Source organism: Mixophyes fleayi, chromosome 3, assembly GCF_038048845.1.
Source record: "Mixophyes fleayi isolate aMixFle1 chromosome 3, aMixFle1.hap1, whole genome shotgun sequence".
NCBI lineage: Eukaryota > Metazoa > Chordata > Amphibia > Anura > Limnodynastidae > Mixophyes > Mixophyes fleayi.
In genome coordinates, this window is record NC_134404.1 from 340,909,248 (window position 1) to 340,926,665 (window position 17,418).

Sequence of the window (17,418 nt, forward strand, 5' to 3'; positions counted from 1 at the left end):
CTGATCCATGGTGTACTGATCCATGGTGTACTGATCTATGGTGTACTAATCCATTATCTATGGTGTACTGACCTGTGGTGTACTAATCCATGGTGTACTGATCCATGGTGTACTGATCCATGGTGTACTGATCTATGGTGTACTGACCTATGGTGTACTGATCCATGGTACACTGACTCTATGGTGTACTGATCCATGGTACACTGACTCTATGGTGTACTGATCCATGGTACACTGACTCTATGGTGTACTGATCTATGGTGTACTGATCTATGGTGTACTGACCTATGGTGTACTGATCCATGGTGTACTGATCCATGGTGTACTGATCTATGGTGTACTAATCCATTATCTATGGTGTACTGATCTATGGTGTACTGATCTATGGTGTACTGATCCATGGTGTACTGATCTATGGTGTACTAATCCATTATCTATGGTGTACTGATCCATGGTATACTGATCTATGGTGTACTGATCTATGGTGTACTGACCTATGGTGTACTGATCCATGGTATACTGATCCATGGTGTACTGATCTATGGTGTACTAATCCATTATCTATGGTGTACTGATCTATGGTGTACTGATCTATGGTGTACTGATCTATGGTGTACTGATCTATGGTACACTGATCCATGGTATACTGATCCATGGTGTACTGATCTATGGTGTACTAATCCATTATCTATGGTGTACTGACCTGTGGTGTACTAATCCATTGTGTACTGATCCATGGTGTACTGATCTGATCTATGGTGTACTGATCTATGGTGTACTAATCCATTATCTATGGTGTACTGACCTGTGGTGTACTAATCCATTATCTATGGTGTACTGACCTGTGGTGTACTGACCTGTGGTGTACTGATCCATGGTGTACTGATCCATGGTGTACTGATCCATGGTGTACTGATCTATGGTGTACTGATCTATGGTGTACTAATCCATTATCTATGGTGTACTGACCTGTGGTGTACTAATCCATGGTGTACTGATCCATGGTGTACTGATCCATGGTGTACTGATCCATGGTGTACTGATCCATGGTGTACTGATCTATGGTGTACTAATCCATTATCTATGGTGTACTGATCTATGGTGTACTGACCTATGGTGTACTAATCCATGGTACACTGACTCTATGGTGTACTGATCCATGGTACACTGACTCTATGGTGTACTGACCTGTGGTGTACTAATCCATTGTGTACTGATCTATGGTGTATTAATCCATTATCTATGGTGTACTGACCTGTGGTGTACTAATCCATTGTGTACTGATCCATGGTGTACTGATCTATGGTGTACTAATCCATTATCTATGGTGTACTGACCTGTGGTGTACTAATCCATTGTGTACTGATCCATGGTGTACTGATCCATGGTGTACTAATCCATGATCTATGGTGTACTGACCTGTGGTGTACTAATCCATTGTGTACTGATCTATGGTGTACTAATCCATTGTGTACTGATCTATGGTGTACTGATCCATGATCTATGGTGTACTGATCCATGGTACACTGATCTATGGTGTACTGATCCATGGTGTACTAATCCCTGATCTATGGTGTACTGATCCATGGTGTACTAATCCATGATCTATGGTGTACTGATCCATGGTGTACTAATCCATGATCTATAGTGTACCGATCTATGGTGTACTGATCCATGATCTATGGTGTACTGATCCATGGTACACTGATCTATGGTGTACTGATCCATGGTGTACTAATCCCTGATCTATGGTGTACTGATCCATGGTGTACTAATCCATGATCTATGGTGTACTGATCCATGGTGTACTAATCCATGATCTATAGTGTACCGATCTATGGTGTACTGATCCATGATCTATGGTACACTGATCCATGGTACACTGATCTATGGTGTACTGATCCATGGTACACTGATCCGTGGTGTAGTGATCTATGGTGTACTAATCAATGATCTATGGTGTACTGATCCGTGGTGTACTGATCAATGGTACACTGATCTATGGTGTACTGATCCATGATCTATGGTGTACTGATCCATGGTACACTGATCTATGGTGTACTGATCCATGGTGTACTAATCCATGATCTATGGTGTACTGATCCATGGTGTACTAATCCATGATCTATAGTGTACCGATCTATGGTGTACTGATCCATGATCTATGGTGTACTGATCCATGGTACACTGATCTATGGTGTACTGATCCATGATCTATGGTGTACTGATCCATGGTACACTGATCCATGGTGTAGTGATCTATATTGTACTAATCCATGATCTATGGTGTACTGACCTGTGGTGTCCTGATCCATGGTACACTGATCCGTGGTGTAGTGATCTATGGTGTACTAATCCATGTCCATGATCTATGGTGTACTGATCCATGATCCATGGTACACTGATCCATGGTGTACTGATCCATGGTGTACTGATCTATGGTGTACTGATCTATGGTACACTGATCTATGGTGTACTGATCCATGGTGTACTGATCTATGGTGTACTAATCCATGATCTATGGTGTACTGATCCATGATGTACTAATCCATGATCTATGGTGTACTGATCCCTGGTGTACTAATCCATGATCTATGGTGTACTGATCCATAGTACACTGATCTATGGTGTACTGATCCATGGTACACTGACTCTATGGTGTACTGATCCATGGTACAATGATCTATGGTGTACTGATCCATGATCTATGGTGTACTGATCCATGGTACAATGATCTATGGTGTACTAATCCATGGTGTACTAATCCATGATCTATGGTGTACTGATCCATGGTGTACTGATCAATGGTACACTTATCTATGGTGTACTGATCCATGATCTATGGTGTACTGATCCATGATCTATGGTTTACTGATCCATGGTACACTGATCTATGGTGTACTGATCGATGATCTATTGTGTACTGATCCATGGTACAATGATCTATGGTGTACTGATCCATGGTGTACTAATCCATGATCTATGGTGTACTGATCCATGGTGTACTAATCCATGATCTATAGTGTACCGATCTATGGTGTAGTGATCCATGGTACAATGATCTATGGTGTACTGATCCATGATCTATGGTGTACTGATCCATGGTACAATGATCTATGGTGTACTGATCCATGGTGTACTAATCCATGATCCATGGTGTACTGATCAATGGTACACTGATCTATGGTGTACTGATCCATGATCTATGGTGTACTGATCCATGATCTATGGTTTACTGATCCATGGTACACTGATCTATGGTGTACTGATCCATGATCTATTGTGTACTGATCCATGGTACAATGATCTATGGTGTACTGATCCATGGTGTACTAATCCATGATCTATGGTGTACTGATCCATGGTGTACTAATCCATGATCTATGGTGTACTGATCCATGGTACACTGATCTATGGTGTACTGATCTATGGTGTACTGATCTATGGTGTACTGATCCATGGTGTACTGATCCATGGTGTACTGATCTATGGTGTACTGATCCATGGTGTACTGGCCTGTGGTACACTGATCCATGGTGTAGTGATCTATGGTGTACTAATCCATGATCTATGGTGTACTGATCTATTGTGTACTGATCCATGATCTTTGGTGTACTGATCCATGATCTATGGTGTACTGATCCATGATCCATGGTGTACTGATCCATGGTGTACTGATCTATGATCCATGGTGTACTGATCCATGGTGTACTGATCCGTCCCACCTACTGTTATGTTGGATCGTAAAAAGGAATCCAAAACTTGCGAGATCCGACGACGTAACGATGGTGTTTTGCCTCGGTTTCGATTCCGAAAAAGCGTGAAAGTAGCGGCTCGGTACTCGGATCCCAAGTTTGGGTATGTTCGGTTCTCGGGGAACCGAGCCTCAGCATCTTTAGTAATGAGACACTGCACTTGCACTCAGGGGATCCGGGGACCATTAACGGCTATAAAGAGTACATGTTCTTATGCTCCAAAATGAGAAACGAGGAACGGCTGCTTAAGGTGATAGCAAATTTGTGTCAGCACTAGAAGCCTATCCAACAAGTACCATGGCTGCTGTGACATCCTTTCTGTTCTAGTCATCTCAGGATGGAGATAAAATCATAGAAAACATGTTTTCTTTCCCACATGGTAAAAAAAAACTCTTAAACTATTAATTCTGATTTAATATGTTTTATTTATATGTCTGACAACACGTTGGTACAGTGGTTAGCATCGCTGGATCACAATGGGTTTGATTATGACCAGGGCTCTGTGTGGAGTTTGTATGTTCTCCCCGTGTTTACCTTGGTTTCCTCCAGGTGCTCCAGTCTCTCCACCTAATGTGGCAGTGTGCCATTAGCTAGCGGCCAGTCTGGTGGAGAACACACCATGGCTTCATCAATGATTACTGTCTGGGATGAAAACAGCTGTCAAATAACCCTATCACAGATGGCCCTCGGAGTACTTATCACTACATCACCCTCTTCCTTCCTACGCTCCTGTCTAGATCTGCGTCTTTCTATGTTACGTGGTCGGTCCTTCAGATGCTTCAGTAAGGAGCCTTTGTTACATGTGGTAATATCTGGGAAGGTTATACCCACGTTAATAACCAGCTGTAGTAATATTTTTAAGCTCAGTTTAGACCTCCCCCATATAACCTCCCTGAACAATGTCATCATATGAGTTATGTCACAATGTTTGTATATAATAAAAGAGCTTTGGAAAGTCATCCTACCAGTAAAAGACAACGTGTGTTTTTGCCACTGATTAAAATTCCGCTTCTTTCAGTTCCAGGACTTTTGTGATGTTTAAATTATGACATTAAAAGGATTTGGGAATATATACTCTTAAATTCCTCATTGCTTCACCCGTCCACTTTAAAGGGAAGGTCGTACTCCATTCCGCCCAATGTTTGGGTGACAGGCATGGTGACGAACTTTTATTAAAATTTATAGAAAACTCTGTTAGCAAATTGTGAATTCATGGAAATGATGTGTAGGAAGGCTTGTTTGGGGTTGTATTTTAATTTACAAGAAAGATTATTAGATGACGATAAAGAGGAAGAAATGGGGTAGTACTGGGATCCTTGTTACATGGAGTTTTCTATGCTTTCCATGGGGTTTGGGTTCACAGTGTTTTGCATGGAGAAGCTATTGTCAATTCCTGTGGCCGGTGGGGATTACCTCCAGTGATAGCAGTGCCCCTTGATAGATATGAAGATGCACTATCTTCAGATCCATCACAAATAAATATCAACCTCTCCCACCGCATCCTCACCTACCAATCCAAAGATGTCCCTCTTTGGATTGCATCTCTCCTCTCTTACCAAAGATGGAGGGCAATTCCCTATACCCATCCACAAAATACATCTAACCTCTCCAAATGGGATTGGGACAGTTCTCGCCATTCTCTTTCTCCCCGATTTGTTTTTTTTCCCCCGTGTTCCCTTCATATAACCCATTCCCCACATATAGCAAAGAAGCTGCCATATGTCACACAGCAAAGGGCAGGTAAGAGTTGGAGGTTGTCAAAAAGAGGACCCTTTAAGAGTTAGACTAGACTTCATAAAACAATGAGCTCGAGTCAGACTTGGGAAGAGTTGGAGATCAATCAGCAGTTTGGGAAAGTAGACTGAGGAGTTGCAATATGTACATATAATTATTTAGTAAGTCAAACAAGACTCAGCACAAATACATGGGAAGTGGTGTTGCTACAACTAACTGTCAGGCGATCTTCGGGGAACCAGGGGACAATCCGTAAATGCCGGTATGCTCACCCCTGGGTGTCACTGATTTGCAGAGAACTGTAGAGGCTATGTATAGGAAACAGGGAAACAGTGAGAGCTGTAGTGTTTGTTCTCAACAAATATAATTGCAGTCACTATTTGTAAATTTCATTCCACCTGTTGTAAATGGACAAAATCTTGCTATTGTCAAATACTAATTTCAAGTTAATTTAAAGGAAATCCCTCAAAACTATAATGTTTGGTATATATTCAGATTGCAGAGGTCTTGAAACACAGAGCAGATCATCATTCATACCAATGTGCCCTATGCTAGTGCAAATAATACTACTGTAAAAGGCATATCTGCATCAGCTTTCAGGTCTCACAATTTCATGAACACACCTTTACTCTATTCGGCTGTCAGCACAATGTTCTACTTTGGGACAGTACTGACGAGGGTTCAGGGCTGGTATAGGATCGTACCAGTGATCGGATCTTCAAGTCTCGGCTGGACTTCTTTCATTTTATGCCTGTCAAAAGCAGGAGGACATTGGTCTCGCTCCCTGCCCGCCTGGAAGAGGAGTGAACAGTGTGGTTTAGCGACATGGACATCATGCCAAGGGAATAGTTACTATAACCCCTTTAGGGTAGATTTGTTAAGTAGGCTCTTGGTGTGGTGAACCCCATGGCATTTATTAATTGTTTTTTTTCCTGTGTGTGTATATTTACAATAAAATCCCTGTTGGACCTTTCAAGCTGATTGTTTAAGAGTTTCCAACCTCATATGTGTGTCCTCAGCACATAAGGTTGCTAAGTAGCAAACAAGCTAATCTGAGCAGCCAATGAGCTGAATGAACTCAGTATCCTCACACTCTGCTCATACAATTCCAGACATCGCCATGACCCTCACCCTCTATAGTATAGCTTATTGCCCCCAATCCCGTCTACGTGGCAATCAGACAGAGGTGAGTAGGGCATTCTGCGAACTGGGCGTATAAGAGGAATCACTATGTACACACATTACATTAAAAGTATTTATCATTGTAGTATATTTTAGTTCACATTGCTACATAGCCCCCAGACTCCATCCAGAAGGATAAACCTCTAGTAAATGTTGTATATGTCATAACAGCTTCCAATGTGACAACAAGGATTTCATGGCTTCAGAGGCTGTGACTGGAAGTGTGATTGCTTTAATGTTAAGATTGTACCGGTTCCCAGCACTCGGGCCTATTCCAGCCCTTACTCTCTCCAACTCGTCTTAAAACATCCTGGATCCAGTCCCTTTTGGAAGCAATGGCAGCTGAAGGAAATGGCTTTCCATGAAGTCATCTAGCAACCTATTATGCATCTAAATAAATGGTCAAACAGACAGATATTGCGTTCTACATTTTTACCATCTCACCTCATTTAGTTCTTGCTGGCTGACCTCGTGCACTTTTGTGTCGTGTGATTTGACTCCGTTATAAGTAGTTCCAGTATTTGATCTGTATCAGCCGTTGTAATCGAAAAGCAATCCTTCAGCAAATTGGTCTAATTATGGTAATCAGAACAATACAGGAAGTCTGACAGGGAGCGCTGTTTGTTTAACCCTTTGCTGCAATGTTCTTAAAGTGACCATTGCAATGACGAGTAAGAAAACTCATATCTTATTATGGCCACATAATACAGGGCCAGCGCTGGCATATCACACACCCACCTGCTGCCGACACTGCATACATACTGTCACGGAGTATATTTGAATGAAGGTCACCTGCAGGGTCCAACACGCCGCTGGTCTTCACCAGGGACCCCCGCAAGGGAGTTTGGATTTCGCTGCAAATGACGTGCAGGTCGTGGACCTCCCAGGAAGCTACCCGCGAGGTGGGCAGTGAACAATCGTGGTCGTACAGGCTGAGGTAAAAATCGTGCGGACAAGCGAGGTACCAATCGGAAGACGAAGTGGAGTCAACATGCCAGAGGTCAAACTGGGAAGCACAGCACAGATTCAAAGGAGTATCCAAAGCAGGGTCAGGGCAAGCCGAGTTGATACACAGGGAGACAAGGAATCATGCAGAAGTGCAGAGGACCTAGTTACTCTGGCACCCAAATGGTGGCAGAGTCTCCCTTATGTAGAGGTAAGTGGTCCTTTATTGGTGGACAGTGGTGCGGTGGTCAGCGTGGCTGACCGCCAACAGGAAGCCATGGCAAAGGGCGCGCATGTGCCTGGCCCGGCCGGAAGAAGCGTCCCTGGCGAGCGAGGAGGCGCGGGGACGGCGCCTAACACATACACTATATGGACAAAAGTATTTGGCCACACCTCTTAATTATGGAATTTAAGGGGTTTCAATCAGACTTGTCGTTCTGAAGAGCTCAGTGACTTCAAGCGTGGTACTATGATAGGATGCCACCTTTGCAATAAGATGGTTTGTGAAATTTTATCCCTGCTGGATATTCTACAGTCATCTGTAAGGGATAGTATTAGAAAGTGGAAGCAACAACAGCAACTCAGCCACGAAGCGGAAGACCACGTAAAATCACAGAGCAAGGTCAACGACTGCTAAGGTGCATGGTGCATAAAAGTCACCAACACTGTTGATTCCAACCATATCTAAAGAATCCCGAACTTCCACTGGCATTAATGTAAGCCTAAAAACTGTGCAGCAGGAGCTTAATGTAATGGGTTTCCCTGACCGAGCAGCTACATGCAGCCTCACATCACCAAGACCAATACCAAGCGTTGGATGGAGTGGTGTAAAGCACACCGACACTGGACTGTGGAACAGTGGAAACGTGTTCTGTGGAGTTATGAATCACGCTTCTCTGTTTGGCAGTCAGATCGGTGAGTCTGGGTTTGGCAGATGCCGGGAGAACATTACCAGCCTGACTGCATTATGCCGACTGTGAAGATTGGTGGAGGAGGGATAATGGTATGGGACTATTTGTCAGGGTTTGGGCAAGGCCCCTTATCTCCAGTGAAGGGCAATCTTAATGCTCCAGCATACCAAGTCATTTTGGACAATGCTATGCTTCCAATTTTGTGGCAACAGTTTGGGGAAGGACCTTTTTTCTATTCCAACATGCCTGTGCCCCAGTGCACAAAGCTAGGATTACAAAGACAGGGTTTGATGAGTTCGATGTGGAAGAATTTGACTGGCCCGCACAGAGCCCTGATCTCAACCCGATCAACTTTTTGGATGAGCTGGAACGGAGATTGTGAGCTAGGCCTTCTCGTCCAACACCAGTGCCTGACCTCATAAATTCTCTACAGAATGAATGGGCAAAAATTCCAACAGAAACACTCCAACATCTTGTGGAAATCCTTCCAAGAAGAGTGGAAGCTGCTATCACTGTAAAAGGGGGACCAACTCCATATTATAGTGGATGTATTTGAATACAATGTCATTACAGTCCCTGTTAGTGTAATGGTCAAGCTTCCGAATACTTTTGTCCATATAGTATATATTAGTATTTGGTCATTGCTACAAATAAGTGTAACAATCATTTGATTTAACCCCTGGCCATATTTCTTCACCTCCACCAGGATCCATCTGGACTAGCCACAGGTAATGGAAGTGTTCTTCAGCTCTTAGGAATGACCCAGAGAACTTCTGTCCGACTTGTCCAACAGAAATATAAAAATGGTATCAGCCAGCATTGTGCAATTTTTTATGGGACAAAAGTGTGGAAATGTGAGGTACAGGAGGCATGGTGTGAGGTACAGGAGACATGGTGTGAGGTACAGGAGACATGGTGTGAGGTACAGGAGGGCACCAAGAGGAATTTCAGGCCCTGGTATAATAACTTCTTGGGGCCCCTTTCCATTACCAACGAGGGGGTAGAGGTGTCCACACCAGATAGTGGCTCTTCCCACTATACAGGCAGGCCCAGCCCGATACTTTTTACCTGCTCCCCCCTCTCGGCACACCTGGTGAGGTATAAGGGTTTGAGAACGGTAGCAATAACACATAATAACAGGGTTAAACCAGAATATCAGCATTGTGCAGACTAAGCATCTGTTGTTTAAAACGGAATAACAGCACTATGCAATAATAAATAAAGGATGCAGAATCAAGTTCAATGATTATTATATGACTATTATATATGGTTCTTCAGTCTCATACACACACACACACACACACACCATAATTTTGATTGTTTAAGCAAGTAATTTAGGAATCCATGTGTCACGCACCAGGCTCTCGGGTCCTGTTACTTACCCCTTTGCTGTCTATGCTGCCCCTGTGGTCCTCAGACTCTGCTGGTTTCAGATCTCTCTGCAGGATGCTGCCCAGTCTGTCTCCACTCCAGAGATCCCTCCAAAACCTGTACATGGGCGCTGTCATCTTAGATTCTGTCACCTACTCTCCCTCAACCAGTCAGAGTACTGCTTCTGCTCAGCTGACTGCACCTTCCAATCAGGGGATAGCAGTCTCAATTCTAGGGTTCCCTCCAAAACCAGTTCCTAGGCGCTAGCATCTTTCATCTAGTCACCTGATCCCTCTCAGCCAGTCAGAGGGCTGCTTCGGCCCAGTTGACCGCAGCCTCCAATCAGGTGACAACAGTTAGAAGAAAAGGGCTTCCTCGAGCCTTAACCTGTTGCCAGTGCAACGTTGATTCTACAGACACCAACCCGGTTTCCAGCAGTCTGCAGGCTTCTCCGTTATTCCTGCTCAGACAGTGAAGTCTGCAATCCGGTTCCAGTCTGGTCCAGCAGTCCGGTCCAGCAATTCGGTTCCAGTCTGGTCCAGCATTCCGGTTCCAGTCCGGTCCAGCAATTCGGTTCCAGTCTGGTCCAGCATTCCGGTTCCAGTCCGGTCCAGCATTCTGGTTCCAGTCTGGTCTCCTTTACTTAATCTGGCCACCATCTTGCTATTCTTCACAATTTGCCAGTCTCTAGTGCTATTCATAATCTCTAGTCTCCTGAACTCACAGCAACCACCAACTGTACCAGTCCTTTCTCTTTCATGCAAAGGAACCTAATCAAACTAAACAGCTTTTTGCAATTAGTCACTAGTTCTGCTCCAGAGACCCAACCCTGTCCGGACACAGACAGATCCTCAGGCGTGACAGTTTGCACTGGACCAATGGATCCCGCTGGTAATCTGCCCTAAGGATCGGGCTCAATGCAAAGCCGGGTGAATCGGCCGTGAGCCAGGAATCTACACAGAGACAAATCATGCATTTCCCTCGAGAATTGTCCTCTCGCCTGGATAGCGTTCAAACTACTCTCAGTTCAGGTGACTCTTCTGATCCTGCACAAGCTCCACCTGTTCAAGTTCCTGTCACGGCTCCTCGTCTTCATCTGCCAACTCCTGTCGAGTTCAATGGAGATCCAAAACTGTGTAGAGGGTTTCTGAATCAGTGTCAGATCCATTTTGAGCTACAGCTCAGCAGGTTTCCTACAGAGAAAGCAAAAGTTGCGTTCATTATCTCCCTCGTATCGGGATAAGCATTAGCCTGGGCATCTCCATTGTGAGAAAGAACAGATCCCCTGCTTTTCTCATGTTCTGGATTCATAGCAGCCTTCTGGATCGTCGATGAGCCAGGCAGAACGACTTGAGCATCCTTAGGTATACTAAACCTTCATCAAAGTTCTAATACATGGTTCACTTCCAAATACTGGCTTCCTAGCTGAATCGAAATAAGGAGGCCTTCATTGCAGCCTTCTGGAGTGGCTTTTCTAATAATATTAAGGGCGAATTAGCATTCTACCCTTGATGAATTAATTTCCCTGTGTACTAAAGTTGATTTACACTTTTGGGAATGTGCCTTGGAAAAAGGAACTGGTGAAAATGTTAAGCAGCATCACCACCTATGGCCTCGGTAGCCTTCACCACAGAGTGAAGAGCCCATGCAGGTGAATCGTTCTCCCCTAACCCAGGAGGAACGTCAACTGGCAAATTTATGCCTTTATCTATGCCTTTTAAGCGTCCGGGAAACTCCAGCTCCTAATCTGTGATGAAAATATTGATTGTGTGCTAACAATCACTCTTCAACATGCTCAGGGAACCAAGTACTTATCAGCTCTTCTTGATTTTGGTGACCTTTCTACATCACGGCAGTGGATGGGAGTCACATCTCCAATAGTATTATCACCCACCAGACTCATCCTCTCAAGATTAGAGTGGAGGTTGTGCACTCAGAATTGCTAGAACTCCTCATCATTCCCAAACCTTCACATTCCTTAGTTGTAGGTTTACCTTGGCTCCGGTGACATAATCCCCAGATTGATTGGACTATGTCTCAGATTACATCCTGGGGAGCATCTTATAATGACTCCCACCTTCAGCATGTTAATCTTCATAACTGACCTCCACTCCCACTCAGCCCATCTTTTCCTGCGGTGTTCTGTGAGCACTCATTACATACGTTCGTCAACAACAATACAATCTAAATAAAGCTATGGAGAGAATCTTCCAGTTCCCGGGTTCACAGAAGGTACAAAGAACCTGACGCAGAATTTTGGTTAGAATAAAAGACATTGCCTGACACCCAAGTCGCCCTTAGGACTTTGTCAGTGGTCCCAAGTACTGTGGAAAGGATAAAAGAGTGTATGTTGCTCATTATGGAGCAGACACTGCTGGACACAGTAGTAAGAAGTCAGTCATCACTCACCAGAACACAACACATAAAGCTCTCTGATTGCTGTGCAGCAAGTTGTACAGTGGCAGGCTGCGCTGCATATGGTCTGCAGGTGTTAGAAGCAGGAAGGAATGAGGGAGGACGATGGCACAGCACATAGATCCATGTACAGGGATACAAGATGGCTGTCCCATCGCTACTGGGATCATTACACTGCTTGAGAGATCTGCAATGCATCATGTGTACTGGCTCCTTCAGCAATGATAGAGTTATAATTTCATTATTCAGAGTTCATGTCCGACCTGTATGCACAATTTATAAGCTAGCCCAGCATTGCCAATGCTACAGATAGAGCCACAATGACCTTCTTATAAATGCTTATTTTATGACCATATGCCTTGGAGTCTTTGCAAAGGAAAAACTCCCATAAAAAAAAGGGCAGAGGGGAGGATCACAGATGCTGTATTTGTAACATTCAGCAGGTTTTTATTGTGGCAGTGATTATTTCTTTATCTTCCCTGCTAGCGTTAGAAGTGTTTCTCGTAATCTAAACTTAGAATCAGGAGAGACGACCTCCAGAATTCAGACGTTCGCAGTATTAGCTCTGGCACAGGATACGAAATTTCCTTTTCATTTTATTTTATTTTTATCATCCCCGTATGAGGCTGCTATTATTACTAAATTCCATCACCGCTTAACATGCATGCAACTCAGTATCCAGACCTTCAGAGTATATCAGGCATTGTGACTAGCAGTGATTCTAAGCAGTGCTAGCGTTCAGGATTTCATTCTGTGCAGAAAGCCAGGATTCAGGATAGCACTAGTTCTCAGCAGCCAGATATTCTTGATAGTAATGACTCAGATAGTAAGAAAACAGGGGCTGTATGCATCCATTCATTCAGTATAGTAGTGCTTTTAGCTAGCTTGATATTCTGGATAGCCCTGGAAGGCAGCCAGAAACTAATTATAGCACTGGTTTTACGCAGCCAGACACTAACAACAGTACTGGAGCTTTGTACCTGGTGGTTCTTTGTAGCTGTGCCATGAAAATAGAAGAGGCTATCTGCAGCAGGTCATACAATACATCAGTGTTTCTATTCAGATTTGCAATCAGGATAGCACTGGTTTTTCTCAGACAGACATTAGTAAAAGCCATGGTAACCATGAGTGTGAATATCCCATTCACTGTCAGGAAAAAGCTTACTGCAACATAACCAAACTGAAAGAAGTTGCCACCTTTCAGCACTTTGGCTGTAAATGATCCTATGAGGTTAGTGTCACATGACCTTTAATCCACAGGACTGTCCACACCAACAACTAAGTTAAACAACGTCCAAGGTGCTATAGCAGATCTGCAAGACAGCGAGGAGGAGAACAGTTACATAGCTTCCTTTCTCTAGAATAGTATTTGTGTGTTAATAATCGACAATTTACCTTTAGACCTGTAATCAGGCAATACCAGCGATGGGCAGAAGGGACCAGTGGCCCCCAGCTGTCTGCTCACGATCTTATCAGTACGAGGGAGGTCACGCAGCATACCTGGAGGAGGGGGCAGTGCTCTGTGATCTCCCTCATCGAAGCCTGGTGGGCCACGCACGCAGCCCTCCAGCTACTTCACTTTGCCCGTCACTGGGCTATACTGTTAATGTTCAATTTACCAAAACTGTATGACTAGTCCACTTGTAGACTTTTCTACCCTGCTGATAACACCGACAACGACTTCATAGACAAAATATACCCGAACCTGACCTCACCGACATTAAAAAAATCCAGACTTCTTTAATGACAGGAGAACTATCTGATTGTGTTCTCCAACATCCCGCTCAGATGTAATAACGGCACTGCGTTTTTATGTCATTGAAAATATTAGATTTTAAGGCGCCAATTCCGGCTGACGATCCCTAACCCTAGCCCGATGCCTAAACCAAAACCTAACCCGATCCTTAACCGGATGCCTAACCCTAACCCGATCCTTAACCCGATGCCTAACCCTAGCCCGATGCCTAACCCTAACCCAATGCCTAACCCTAGCCCAATGCCTAACCCTAACCCAATGCCTAACCCTAGCCCAATGCCTAACCCTAACCCGATCCTTAACCCGATGCCTAACCCTAACCCAATCCTTAACCCGATGCCTAACCCTAACCCAATGTCTAACCCTAACCAAATGCCTAACCCTAGCCCGATGCCTAACCCTAACCCTAACCCGATCCTTAACCCGATGCCTAACCCTAACCCAATGCCTAACCCTAACCCTAACCTGATGCCTAGCCCTAACCCTAACCCGATGCCTAGCCCTAACCCTAACCCGATCCTTAACCCGATGCCTAACCCTAACCCGATGCCTAGCCCTAACCCTAACCCGATGCCTAGCCCTAACCCTAACCCGATGCCTAGCCCTAACCCTAACCCGATCCTTAACCCGATGCCTAACCCTAACCCAATGCCTAACCCTAACCCGATGCCTAGCCCTAACCCGATGCCTAGCCCTAACCCTAACCCGATCCTCAACCTGATGCCTAACCCTAACCCATTGCCTAACCCTAGCCCGGTGCCTAACCCTAACCCGATCCTTAACCCAATGCCTAACCCTAACCCAATGCCTAACCCGATGCCTAGCCCTAACCCTAACCCGATCCTTAACCCGATGCCTAACCCTAACCCAATGCCTAACCCTAACCCGATGCCTAGCCCTAACCCTAACCCGATCCTTAACCCGATGCCTAACCCTAACCCAATGCCTAACCCTAACCCGATGCCTAGCCCTAACCCTAACCCGATGCCTAGCCCTAACCCTAACCCGATCCTTAACCTGATGCCTAACCCTAACCCATTGCCTAACCCTAGCCCGATGCCTAACCCTAACCCTAACCCGATCCTTAACCCAATGCCTAACCCTAACCCGATGCCTAGCCCTAACCCTAACCTGATCCTTAACCCGATGCCTAACCCTAACCCAATGCCTAACCCTAACCCGATGCCTAGCCCTAACCCTAACCTGATGCCTAGCCCTAACCCTAACCCGATGCCTAGCCCTAACAGTAACACTTACCTTACATGACAGCTGGCATTGCCACTTTAAAAGTGGCAATAACGCAGTCGCCATTTTCAATGACAAAAAAACGCAGTGCCGTTATTACTTCTGATCTGGGTGTTGGAGAACACAGTCCGATAGTTCTCTTGTCATTAAAGAGGTAAGTCTGGATTTTTTTTATTGTCGGTGAAGTCACGTTCGGGCATATTTTGTCTGTAAAGTCGTTGTCGGTCTTATCAGCACCGATAATTTCATTACCCCCGCCTTGGACATGGATGTAATAAATGGGGGAATGTGCTATTTTATATAAACTGCCAGCTGCAGTGTGGTGTAGTGAAAATGTTGTGTTTAGGTGCAAAATATTCACTACACCACATCACCCAATCAGACACTTCCTTTCATTGTCTAACATGCACCAGAGAGCTAATTGCTGACTGGTTGCTTTAGTCCAGTACAAATTTTGCACCTAAATGCAGTTTTAGCAAATGAGGCCTAATAAAGGTTGAAGACAGAAATGCCCTAATTCATAAACTTTAGAGATGAGAAACAGAACATTATCATTTTTATATATTATTGCAAAAATATTTCTTATGTGTTGTGTCAAAAGGTTTCCTTGCTACAATGTTGGCTATTGGACTACATGTGATGCTGAGCTATAAGTTATAGCTTCTCTATGTATATTGATATATGTAATCATACTTCTTGGACATCCTGGAGGGGAGGTGACGGGTGAGTGAGGAGGGGAGTCTGACGTGATGATGCTGATCACCTCCAGCATTCGCTAACCACATGTGATTGGCTGCTTGCGATTGTTCCGGTGAGGCTGATTGGTGCGTCATCTCTCGTTGGGCATATATGATGTTTTGTGTCTGTATTTAAGCAATAGATTTTTTTTTTAATGAGCTAAGAAGTTGTTTCTGCTGCGTTAAGAAGTTGTTTTTAAAGTTTTATTGGTGCTAATAGTGACTGTGTTAGCTGCACATAAAACAAATTATGGATGAATATATGGGCGCAACTGGTATGTTAGTGTCTGTGACGTGTGCCAGGAGTAAACTGCACTCCTACGCCTCTGAGGTCTAGCTGCGTGGATCGTAATATGTGTATGGCTCTGTGTGTGGCCGTAAAGACGCTATTTTTACGTCTGGTTGTTTTAAACGGAAATTGTGACCAATTTGAGGCCAACTGTGCATCAGCCCCACGGTGTGCAATCTAGTTCTCTGGCTACATACATAGGCCCTAGGAAATACCACACCCTAATATCTCACTAGTTTTACATTATATATATATATATATATATATATATATAAGGCTCAGAAACACAGGCATTGATTTCTCCCCTCCCCTCTTTTCTACAGTAATAAATATTGCTTGGAAAATTATTGGGGATTATTAAATAAAATATAAAAGAAAAGTCGCTGTCACATCTCCTGTGGCCAAAAGATGGCAATAATGAGCCAATCCATCCTGCACCTATAATAATCTTGTGTTTCATATACTGGCGTTTGTATTCTGTGTATGTATGTGATGTGACAGCTATGTCTGACATATTGACATCCTTTTGCCCCTGCCCTCCGTTCATATTTACTTTCAATATTTAGGCTATTTCTCTGTTTTTAATTGTAAGTAAAGCTAAACAACCCCCCATGGTCAAAAGCAGAGACGTCAATCACCGGCTCACTTAGAGGTGTACAACCCATAATCCCTTGCTTCCCATAGTGCATTATGGGTCATGCCTGTGGGGTCTGCATCCATGACTGACAGCTCCCTATTGATATCCCGCCGCCAGGTTCTCCCATCACTGTGGACAGCTGACCTTCTGCAATTCAAGGAGAGCAATATTGCATTTGTCATAATATTTTTCCAGTTCTCCTCAGAGACACAAGTTGGATGTGAGCGCAGAAGACAAATATCCATCATTCCTTCTGTGCATTGCGGACATTTCTTGACGTGAACATTGTGGTCGTACAGTTGGGCAACGTTTCTTTAGGACATGAGATTTAAGTGTAAATTATGAAAGCTGAGGAACAGATTTTCATTCCAAAACAGATGCAGAACACATTGACAGACGCAGACGGAGGGGCCAAGTGCAGAAAGTATGAATTGTCCACAC